The following is an 11,749-nucleotide window of genomic DNA, read 5'->3' as shown; positions in this document are numbered from 1 at the left end:
GATTCAAGATGAATAATGAAGATATGTGCCTTTTGGATAGTGCCACAACTCATACGATATTAAAAGAAAAGAAATATTTTTGTCATTTGATTATGAAAAAGGCCTATGTCAATACAATATCTGGTAGTACAAAATTGATTGAAGGCTCTAAAAAGCGGCCTTATTACTACCTGGAGGAACGATATTGGTAATTGATAATGCATTGTATTGTAGTAAGTCTCAAAGAAACTTGTTAAGTTTCAAGGTTATTCGCCAAAATGACTATCATATTGAGACTGCAAATGAAGGAAATGTTGAATACCTTTATATTACTACAATAAATATGGAGAAGAAAATTGTGCACAAAAAATTACCTACACTTTCTTCTGGGTTCTACATACAAATATTGGTACTGTTGAATCACATGCCATTGTAAATAAAATATTTACTGATTCTAATAATTTTATCATTTGGCATGACCGGTTGGGCCATCCCGGTTGTAATATAATGCACAGAATTATTGAGAATTCACATGGACACACTTTGAAGAATCAGAAAATTCTTCAATCTAAGGAATTCTCTTGTGTTGCTTGTTCCCAAGGAAAACTGATTATCAAACCATCAGCAACTAAGGTTGGGATTGAATCCCCTGCGTTTCTGGAACGTATACAAGGTGATATATATGGGCCAATTCACCCTTCATGTGGACCATTTAAATATTATATGGTTTTGATAGATGCATCTACAAGATGGTCACATGTGTGCTTATTATCAACTCGCAACATGGCTTTTGCGAGATTGTTAGCTCAAATTATAAGGTTAAGAGCATAATTTCCAAATTATGCAATAAAGATAATTCGTCTTGATAATGATAGTGAATTTACATCTCAATCATTTAATAATTATTGTATGTCGGTTGGAATAAAAGTTGAGCATCCAGTCACTCATGTCCATACTCAAAATGGTCTAGCAGAATGTGTCACGACTCAACCCCGTAGGCCGCGACTGGGGTCCGACCTGGACCCCTATATACATATCTATCAGTTGTGGTCAAGTCGAATTATAGACATGCAATGCATATAAATCAAGTGTAGTCAAACCTGACTACAAACACTGCAACGCCATGCATCAGAACCCTATTAGACAATAACATTTTCAAAAACCTGTAGCCTCTTTCATTTGTATCACCTTATGAAAGGGCACGCAAACTGACAAGACTGCCACAACATAATAACATATATCATACATCATGTAGACCCAACTGAATCAAACTGACATACCCAACCCACATATACATGTCTGCAGACCTCTAAAAATATTAACGACAACATATGGTAGGACAGGGCCCCCCGCCGTACCCCTGAGTAGACAAAATAGTTTTATACATTAGTGGTCAGTACCAAAAACTAGGCTCCGACACAATGGGGCCTCTTCCAGCATAGCTGAACGGAGTCCTAAGCTGAAGGACTCCTAAAACCTGTATATGTACCTGCGGACATGAAACGCAACCCCCCGAAGAAAGGGGGTCAGTACGACATATGTACTGAGTATGTAAAATATAACATAATACAACTAGAAGCATATCTGAGATAGATAAACCAAGATAGAATATCAAATCAGAAATCTGTACCTGTACCCTATGAATCATAAAAGGTATGCATGCTCAAATTATACCATATAGCCGGCCCTATTAGGGATCCGGTGAATACATCTGTAAAACCATCATAGACCCAGTGCCATCACCACCTTATTACAACATATCATCATATATATACATACATGCCCTGGCCCTCTAGTGAGGGACTCAGTGGATAATGTAGTGAACTGTGCACGAGAATCTGCCCTGGCCCGGGACTAAGTGATAGAGGGGTTACAGTATGCATCAGTAGAGTAGTGAGTAACCGTATGCAATTTAAAATATTATCAGGGACCCGATAGTATAAGAGGGTTAAACTATTGTCTATGGACCCGAGTAGTAATGTAATCATCTCGATTGTCCTCTAAATGCCATTATGGGCTACGTCAGTTGTAATCTCGGGGACCCTATACATGTATTAACGCAAAGCCAAATCGCTTATGGAACCGGAAACATTTGTTAACATATAGTCTTTAAGACCTAGAGCCTGTACATTGGTTACCTTTTCAACATATAGAAGTTCCAAGGGGATAGTTTAACTACCATAAGAGTTCAATATTCAGGAGTAGATAAGAGATGCTTAAGAATGGAGTTATCCTGGAGCTCATATCATATTTAACTTATAACTAAGAGTTACCCCCAAAAGAAAGAGAATAAGCTCTATATAGTCTGTGTTTCCCTTCGTGTGGTCATCCTGTACATATTTCGTACCCGGCCCATCCTGGGGCTCGATGAACAACTATGGCATCATAATCTTATTTTTATACCAAGTACTTATCAAGATAAAGGAGAGGTAGCTTTCCACACACTACTCTTTAACACGTAAAAGCCTTAACAGGCAATACTTTATTATTGCAGGAGTTCTAATACTAAGCAGTGGACAGTGATTATGAGGCGTACTTGGAGTTATGGGAATAAAATTATCCCCTCATTTCACATACCATTTACTTAAGGCTAAGACATGCCAAAAGGGAAGAAAGACAGCTTTACATACTTATTCCAAAATATGCCAAGAGAAAGCTTCACATACCTCTTATGAGTCACTCTTTATCCCATTCACCTCATTGTTCTTTGAACCTATTCAACATGGAAGTAATACGAATATCAACCACTCTTGACTTTCCAACATCTTAAGTTGTACCTTAGCATTCATGGAATCTATTTCCTTGTTCGTCTCCTCGACTAGTTCTTTAATTAGTTAAGATGTTAACAAAAATCGGGCAGCATCTCCCCTATAATGTGCCCTATACAAATTTCCAATTACACCCCTAATACCTACAACCATCCAACAAAAATAACCTGCATCATATTTTTAAGCAATTCACACCAACAATATACAACATAAACTCCAAACAACTCGCTCGAAACTACGATATCAAAATAGGGTTTCTACACTTTATTTCGCAACGCCTTTAATTATACGAAACGAGGGGTCAGGTGGTTGCAATCAGCAATAAAAACACCTCTTTTAGAACGCTTTTAGGTCCTGGAAAACACCTCCCCACACCTGCAGCAGTACACCACAAGCCCAACACTTTTCTTCGACAACAATTCAACTATAGCGACTCCAATTTAGTTTGTTTCGAACGTCAAGCATTTCTATGACATTTTCACATTTTCATCCACCTATAGGGTGTGTAACACACTTCATAAAAACACCATAAATTCCAAATTAAAAGAAAAAACCTTACCTTGCCCGAAATTGGTCAAAACTCGCCAAAACTGCACCTCAGAAACTTCTTGATGTGCTGAAATGGGTCGGGCTGTTTGTGTCACTTCTCCACTGCCCCAAATTGGAATTTTATGTTATAAAATATTATTATATCACCGTGGTATACCTTAAATAATTAATTCACGAAATGGAGCTCGGGCCTTACCTTTCTTGGCCTCAAACCCATAACCCTCTCTTCTTGCTCTTAGAGTTTTTCCTTCAACTTCCTCTTATTTTTCCAAGTATAAAGCTGAAAACATGATTCCGTAGACCTCATAAGATACCTATATACATCTTCACATGATTAAGGAACACCGTAGGTAAGTAATTCATGGAGAAAAACTTAGAAATTTACCTTAGTTTTCTCTAAACCATGGCTGCCTCCTTTCTTCTCTACGTTTTTCTCTCTTCTTTTGGCTGAAGTTTCAGCTCCAAAATGTGATAAGTAATGACTTAAGAGTCATATATATGTCTCCTCAAAAGGTGACACATGTCCATCCCCCAATGGGCCAACACATTCATGAAGCCACATGGCACCTCCTCTTACTACCACATGTCATCTTCTCCTCTTCCCCGTGGGTTCATAATATCGTCTTATTTTAAGAACCCATGTAATCCCTGCTACGTAAGCTTGGTATGTACTCAAGTAGTTTAGGTACGTAAGATTTCTAAATTGGTAGTTTATGTAGGTAAATCAAGTCCTACGACTCCTTACTTTGGATAATTACTTTCCTGGTCCTCAGGTGACGGTTCACTTGACTATTTTATTGAGTCTCAGAGGGTGACTTAGTTGCATATAGTTTCTCACTACTCTACTCGTGCATGCTATAACGCTTCGTTCTTCGCACCCACGATGGACCAGATATTATGTCGGGCGCAGCTTTACTACTTCTTTCACCGCGTCCCAGGCCGAATGTGTACAGTTCCACGTATGAGGAGATAATTCTGTATGTGAGGTGTGATATATGTTATATGTTATGATGATACGATTATTCATTAAGTCCCCGGGTCTCAGGCCGGATGTAATATGATAGTATGTGTGGAGAAATAAGGAAGGAACATCGAGTCCCTCCCTAGAGGGTCAGGTACGATATGTATATTGTGATGGTATGCTATAGACGTACACTACTCCATTCACCAAGTACCTCACTAAAGGGACGGATAGTTTATGTAAGCATGCATATAAAAATAGAGTGATACGTTTGTAACCCCGAGCCTCATAATGAACCGGATGTAATACAATGGCATACACGATAAGATTATATCGTATACAATGATATGATGTCGTATACGATGATATGATGAAGAAAATACATAATGATATGATGACATGTGAATATAATGAAATAATTATAACACCGAGTTCACTAGAGGGCCGGGCACAGTATATGATGATGTATATGATTACGTGTCCTAAGGTGCAGGTATAGTAACTTGTTAATTATTATGCTTGTCCCCTGCATCCCTATTTCAGTTATGATCTCAGTTTTGTGTTGTTATGCTTTATATACTCAGTACATATATCGTACTGACCCCCCGTTTCCCGGGGGGCCGTGTTTCATGCTCGGAGGTATAGATGTTTATATTGGGGATCCACCAACTTAGGATTTCTACTCAGTAATATTGGGAGCGCTCCACTGTTCCAGAGCCTAAATTTTGATACTGGTCATGTAATATGTATATATTTGTATATTCAGGGGTACGGTAGGGGTCCTGTCCCGCCATATGTTGCTGTTACCATTCTTAGACGTCTGGAGACATATGGATGTGGGTTGTTTATGAGTTTATTTCGACTGTGCCTATACGGCATGTTGTAAATGTTTTTATGTTATGACAGCCTCGTCGTCTCGCATGCCCTTTCATGATATGATACGAATGAAAGAGGCTACATGTACATGAACAAGTTGTAAACTATTGAGGTTTTTATGTATAGTATCACATCACACATGGTTCAACTTAAGTGTAGTTGATAGATACGTATAAGGGGGTCCAAGTCGGACCCCAGTTGTGGCCTACAGGGTTGGGTCATGATAGAAGTGGTATTAGAGCAGTTCGTCCTCGGAATGTCTATAGATCGTGTCTAATAGAGTCTTGTTTATCGGTGTGTTGTGTACCACATCTATAAACAAGAGGCTACAGGACATTTAGGATATTACCTTTCTTTCATATCTAAGATCGTGTGATAGAGCCGAGTCATGGGGAATGAAATCTCTCATACTAACTTATGATTTCAATAGAAGGACAATATCGATAGAAGAAAGTAACTGATGATACTGGAAGTTACAAAGCACGCAGGTAACCAAATGCATGAAAGACAAATTTCAGGTAAGGTATTGAAATATGATTGACATATAAAGTTGAAGAGTGAAAGGAAAAGTAAATAGGAAAGTGTAATAGGTGCAGTTCGAGTGGACATACGAGGTAAGTCCCTTTCCATACTGTTAATTATGGGCGCCCTGTGTAGCTGCGATATGATACGATACAATACGAACATATATATATATATATATATATATGTGTGTGCCTTGTGAGGCATTGTTGATATTTTCTGCGTGCAAGTGTTGAGATAGTAAGAAATACAGAGGAAACTCTGCCCAAATTTTCTTAGAAATAAGAAGAGAATGAGATACATGGCTGTAGTATGTATTGAAAGGTTGTGCCCACAACAATAATGAGATTTGATTAAACTACGAGTATGGCTAACCTCGAGAAATGAATTAATGGTTGAATTTATGGCAATAAAAACTAGAAGGTCGATACGGGTATGGTAGAATGAATTTGGAAAAGACGTATAATCCAAGGAAGATGATTCATAGAAGATTGATAGGTCTGGATAGAACGATATATCAAGGCACCGACTGAATTGAAACACAGGAATAAACTATGACAAGTTATAGTTGAAAGAAGTAACAGTATGGTTAAGACAAGAGTACAAAGGGAAGAGAATTGTGATGGATATAAAGTAGTAATAAGATAGCTTGTGAGATATTAAGGATAAGACTAACTAAGAAGGGTAAGTAGCCCATAGTAAGAATCGTGAAGAAGGTTGAGTAGTGTTATACTATGGGACTGAGTGTGAACAGGGTACTAGGTGAATATAACAAAAACCGTTATGAGAATAAGTAAAGCTTAGTAAGGAAATAACTAACAGGTATGACCTGGTCCATGAGAATGGAATATAAAGATAGGTGTGAAACGAAAATACAAGCTATGGAATAAATAAGGAAGATTTATCAAGTTCTGTAAGGAAAGTTTCGAATAAAGGTTATGTGATGATGAAAAGGATAGGTAGTGCAAGGAAATAAAGAGTAATATGGAATCTCTTACGCACAACCAAAAATGGATATGAGCTGGAGAAATAATAGAGAAGTTCTAATAGAGGCACTCAAGATAGATGTGATTAATTAAGTATGAGTATCGAACAAAAAAGGAAATAGACAGCTACAAACTGAAGGTATAGTACAATGAAAAGGTGATAAGATAAGGCGCTACTACAACAAAGTTGATATAGTTTTACGCAGGATTAGAAGTGAGCCTTAAGCACACGATAAAGATGAAAGCTCAGGAGGCATAAAGAAGTATTGTGTATACGTGACTCAACCTTGATGATTAGTGAGATCCTGCAATGAGAGGGAATATCTATTTGTAGAACAACTGCTGCATTATGAGGTTATTAGAAGAATAAGTGGTATACACTGGAATAAGGCTAGTATAATGACGGAACTTGAAACACGAATCATCAAAGTATAAGTACTCCCGAGTGGAGAATTTGAACCAATTATGAACATGAGCTAATTACTGATTGGGATATATGGAATGTGGCTTTGAATGCACTGCTACATTACGGATATTACTTGAGTATCAACCATTAAATGAGATTTTATACGATATATGGAGAATACTAAAGTGCCCTATGGTTGTGCTAGGGTTTCTTATAAAGGAAACCTAACGTATGGATGATTTAACAAAAAATATAGATATGGTGCAGCACGTTAGATATGTTGGAGTAGAATCATTCGTGTGTGAATAGCTGAAAATAAATGGAGGATGACATGGGTACACCTTAAAAGGGGGGAAGTGGACAAGAGAAGTACAAGCGTAAGAGAAAATCAACTGGCGCTATCGTATGTAAATGGGAATGCTTAAACTTCAAACGAGACCCCATAATAGATAGACGCGATCATACCCACACTAATGCACCAAATTTCATCAAAACTCTGAAGTTAAGCATGCTTGGGTGAGAGTAGCACTGGGATGGGTGACCCCCTGGGAAGTGAAAAGGGAAACAAAACAAGTATGACAAAAAGAGTAGAGTAAGCCAAGAGCAGAAAAGATTATGACTAAATTGGAACGCACCTTGTGCAAATGGCACAAAAATAATTATACAGCCTACGAGCATTGACATACTCAGAGTAAAAGAAAATGATTACTCGATAAAAAGAAATCAGTAATAGCAATGTGATTGCCATATTTAAAATCTATTAAAGAAAAATGTAAGATGGTTTGAGGCATAACTATTAAGATATAATCGATATTAAGGACAAAAGCCATAGCGGAGCCCTGACCTCGACTGAAGGAGGTAAGACACTAGTATAGCGACGCTAAGGCATTTTCTGAATTGATCTAAGTACCTACACATGCTTGTGTAAGAATTACAATATAATGTATGGTAATAAAACTAGAAAGAAAATATGAGTAAAAGCGCAGGATAACATACCTAAAGTGTTACAAGTTTGATTAAGAGGAGTTATATAATAGCTTAAATGAAGTGGAGCATCAGAGGCTTGATAGCCTATTACGGGGGATGGTAATCCCGACTCGGAAATGGAAGGGTTTTAATGTAGGTTATAGTGTAGGTTGACCTCGTACTCTATGGAAGTATAAGTTCATATGGGTTATGGTAGATAAGCTGACATAATCAACCCATTTTCTTCCAGTTAGAAAGATATATTCAGTTAAGGGTTATGCGAGATGACACAGTAAGGAAACAATAAGATTTCACGGGGTTTCCACATCTATTATCTCAGACAGGAAAGTTTAATTTATAGCTAATCGCTGGAGATCATTCCAGTAGGGATTGGGAAGACATGTGAATCTTAGTACAACATTTTGCCCTTCGATTAATGGATAGGCCCATAGGGGATCCAGCAAATTATTGATGAAGTAAAGCTTATTCAGGGACAAGCTATCGATTAGCAGCCTAGAGTCGGCAAGAAGGGGATACATTGGTCCTTCTTAGGTCATTCGTAGAATAGATAAAGCTGCCTATGAGTTGGACCTACCATCCAATTTGAAACAATACATTCAGTTTTCACAGATCAATATTCCGCGAATATATAAACGACCCTCCCAGAATATTCTTCATGGGTGAGGTCCACATGAAAGGAAAGTTATCCTATGAGGGGCAACCTATTGCCATCTTGGATCGGCAGATTAAAAGGTTGTGAACTAAGGACGTAGCTTCTATCAAGTTTCTATGGCGGAATAAGAATCGTGAAAAAATGACCTAGGAAGCTGAAGAGGACATGAAACACAGGTATCCGTACCTATTCCTGATGTCTACAAGTAACCCCCACTCTTAGAACTCGTATATTAATTACTTGGATGAAAATATATGTTATCGCAATAGAAAGGAATCTCTCTACAGTTTGTATAAAGTCTTAAGGGAAGTTTTATTCAACATTCGGGGATGAAAGTTCTAAAGGGGGGAAGGATGTTACACCCCACCCTCTCGAGCTCGGAATATCTCTTAAGTTCCTTAGACATTATCATGTGAGCCGGATAAGATACGACACTATCAAACTACTCTAAGGAAAAGAGAATGTGATACCCCATAGTAGAAAAGGTTGGAAATAGAGTCATAAGAATCCAAAAGGAATTAGAGCCCAAGTAATGAGTCATAGGACTCGATTTACCCACATAAGCTACTAACTTAGAAGTCTTACATACTCAAGATATTTGAGTACATGCCAAGCTTACATAGCACGGATTACATAGGCTTTTAAAATAGGACGAGATTACGAACCCATGAAGAAGAGGAGAAGACGACATATGGCAGCCAATGGAGGAGAGACACGTGGAAACACCTCAAGCAAGCAGGTGACCCACCTACTTAGGGTCAAGTAGGTGAAACATCTACTTAGGGGTGGTCCCCACTAAGGACACATGGCAGCCCCTCCTTGATGGCATGGATCCGTGGCCCAATAAGGGCTGGACACGTGTCACCCTATGGGGATGACACGTGTCACCTCCTAAGGCCACTTATATATGTATATAGGGACTTATACACTTTAGTTCTTATCCTTAAATTTCAGCAAAATAAAGAAACAAAAACCCTAGTTTAAGAGAGAAAAAGAGGACGGCCAAAGGGTGAAAATAAGGTAAGTCCCAATTTTGCTCCGTAAATTAATTATCTAGAATATACTATGATGATATGAAGGTATTATAAGTATAAAATCATGGATTGGTGCAGCCAAAATGGACAGCAAACAGTCCACACAGTTTCAGCGCGACTAAAGAAGTTTTGAGGCGCAATTTTGGCTAGTTTTGGCCAATTTCGGGAAAGGTAGGTCTTCCCTTCTAATTTAAAGTTTATGGGTTGTTATGTAGTGTATTATATACCTTGTATACTTCTGTAAGTATAAATAAGTTCATGGGAATGCTCGACGATAGAAACAATCGAAATTGAAGTCGTCGTAGTTAAATTGTAGTCGAAATGAGGCATTGTGTGTGTGGAGGCTGCTTATCATTGTGTGGTGTGTGTTAAGGGCCTAAATGTTTCCTAAAATAGGTGGGGTAGATTATGGTTGTAGCCACATGACCCCCCTGCTTAGTACGATTAAAGGTTTCATAAAATAGAAACTAGAAACCCTATTTTGGATATCGTAATTTCGAGCGAGTTGTTCGGAGGTTGTAATGTATAATGTTGCCATGTTTTATATATATATGAGCTGATGGTTATGTTTTTGGTTAGATGTAGGTATTGGGGATGTGATTGGCAATTCGAATAGGGCACATTATAGGGGAGGTGCTGTCTGATTTCCGTTAACGCCTTAACTAGTTAAAGAACTAGTCGAGAAGGCGAGCGAGGAAATGGGTTTTATGAATACTCATAAGTAATTTAAGACATTGAAAGGTCTACGGATGTTGATACTCGTATTTCTTTCATGTCACCTAGGTTCATGGGACGACAAGGCGATCGGGATAAAGAATAACCCGTAAGAGGTATGTAGAGCTATCCTTCTTTTCTTTTGGCATGTCTTAGATGTAAGTTATGAATGATATCTATATGATATTTGGGATTCAATCCATTCATAAAGCCCTGAGTATAAGTCAAAACTCTTATTTACTTCTTGATTTTAGGACTCCTGTAATGATTGAGTCGTTACCTTATAAGCTCTCTATGTAGTGAAAAGTAATACATGTAAAACCTATCTCTCCTTTCTTCTGGAATGACTTTACTATAAGTAATATACGACATTGGTTTAGAGGTGACTCCATTTATAAGTTCTAGGTATACCTCGAGACTTGTAGTAACTTCTGAACATTAACGGTCTGAAAATAGTTAAACTACTGTTCTCGAGCCTGTTATATAATGAATAGTAGGTGGAGATACCAACTCCTCTTTTTAAAGGCTCTACAGTGATAATGGTCTCTGATTGCATAATTTGTGTCTTTGTTTGCATGGTTTATATGGTGTTGTCTTGATGCATATCTATGATTCCTGAGGCCCCAATTGGTGTAACCCCTAATGACATCTAAAGGGCATTTCGGATAATTACTTTCCTGGTCCTCAGGTGACGATTCACTTGACTGTTATATTGAGTCTCAGAGGGTGACTTAGTTGCATATAGTTTCTCACTACTTTACTCGTGCATGGTGTAACCCTTCTTTCTTCGCATCCCACGATGGGCCGAATATTATGTCGGGCGCAGCTTTACTACTTCTTTCACCGCATCCCAGGCCAGATGTGTACAGTTTCATGCATAAGGAGATGATTCCGTACGTGAGGTGTGATATATGTTATATGTTATGATGATACGATTATTCACCGAGTCCTGGACCGAATATAATATGATAGTATGTATGGAAAAAAAAGGAAGGAACATCGAGGCCCTCCCTAGAGGGCCGGGTACGGTATGTATATTATGATGGTACGCTATAGACGTACACTAATCCATTCACCGAGTCCTTCACTAAAGGGACGAATAGTTTATGTAAGCATGCATATGGAAATAGAGTGATACATTTGTGACCCTAAGCCCCATAATGAACCGGATGTAATACGATGGCATACATGATAAGATTATACCATATACGATGATATGATGCTATATACGATGATATGCTGAAGTAAAATACATGATGATATGATGACATGTGAATATGATAAAATGATTATGACACCGAGTTCACTAGAGGGC

Source organism: Solanum dulcamara, chromosome 2, assembly GCF_947179165.1.
Source record: "Solanum dulcamara chromosome 2, daSolDulc1.2, whole genome shotgun sequence".
NCBI lineage: Eukaryota > Viridiplantae > Streptophyta > Magnoliopsida > Solanales > Solanaceae > Solanum > Solanum dulcamara.
Note: the sequence above shows the minus strand (reverse complement) of the source record.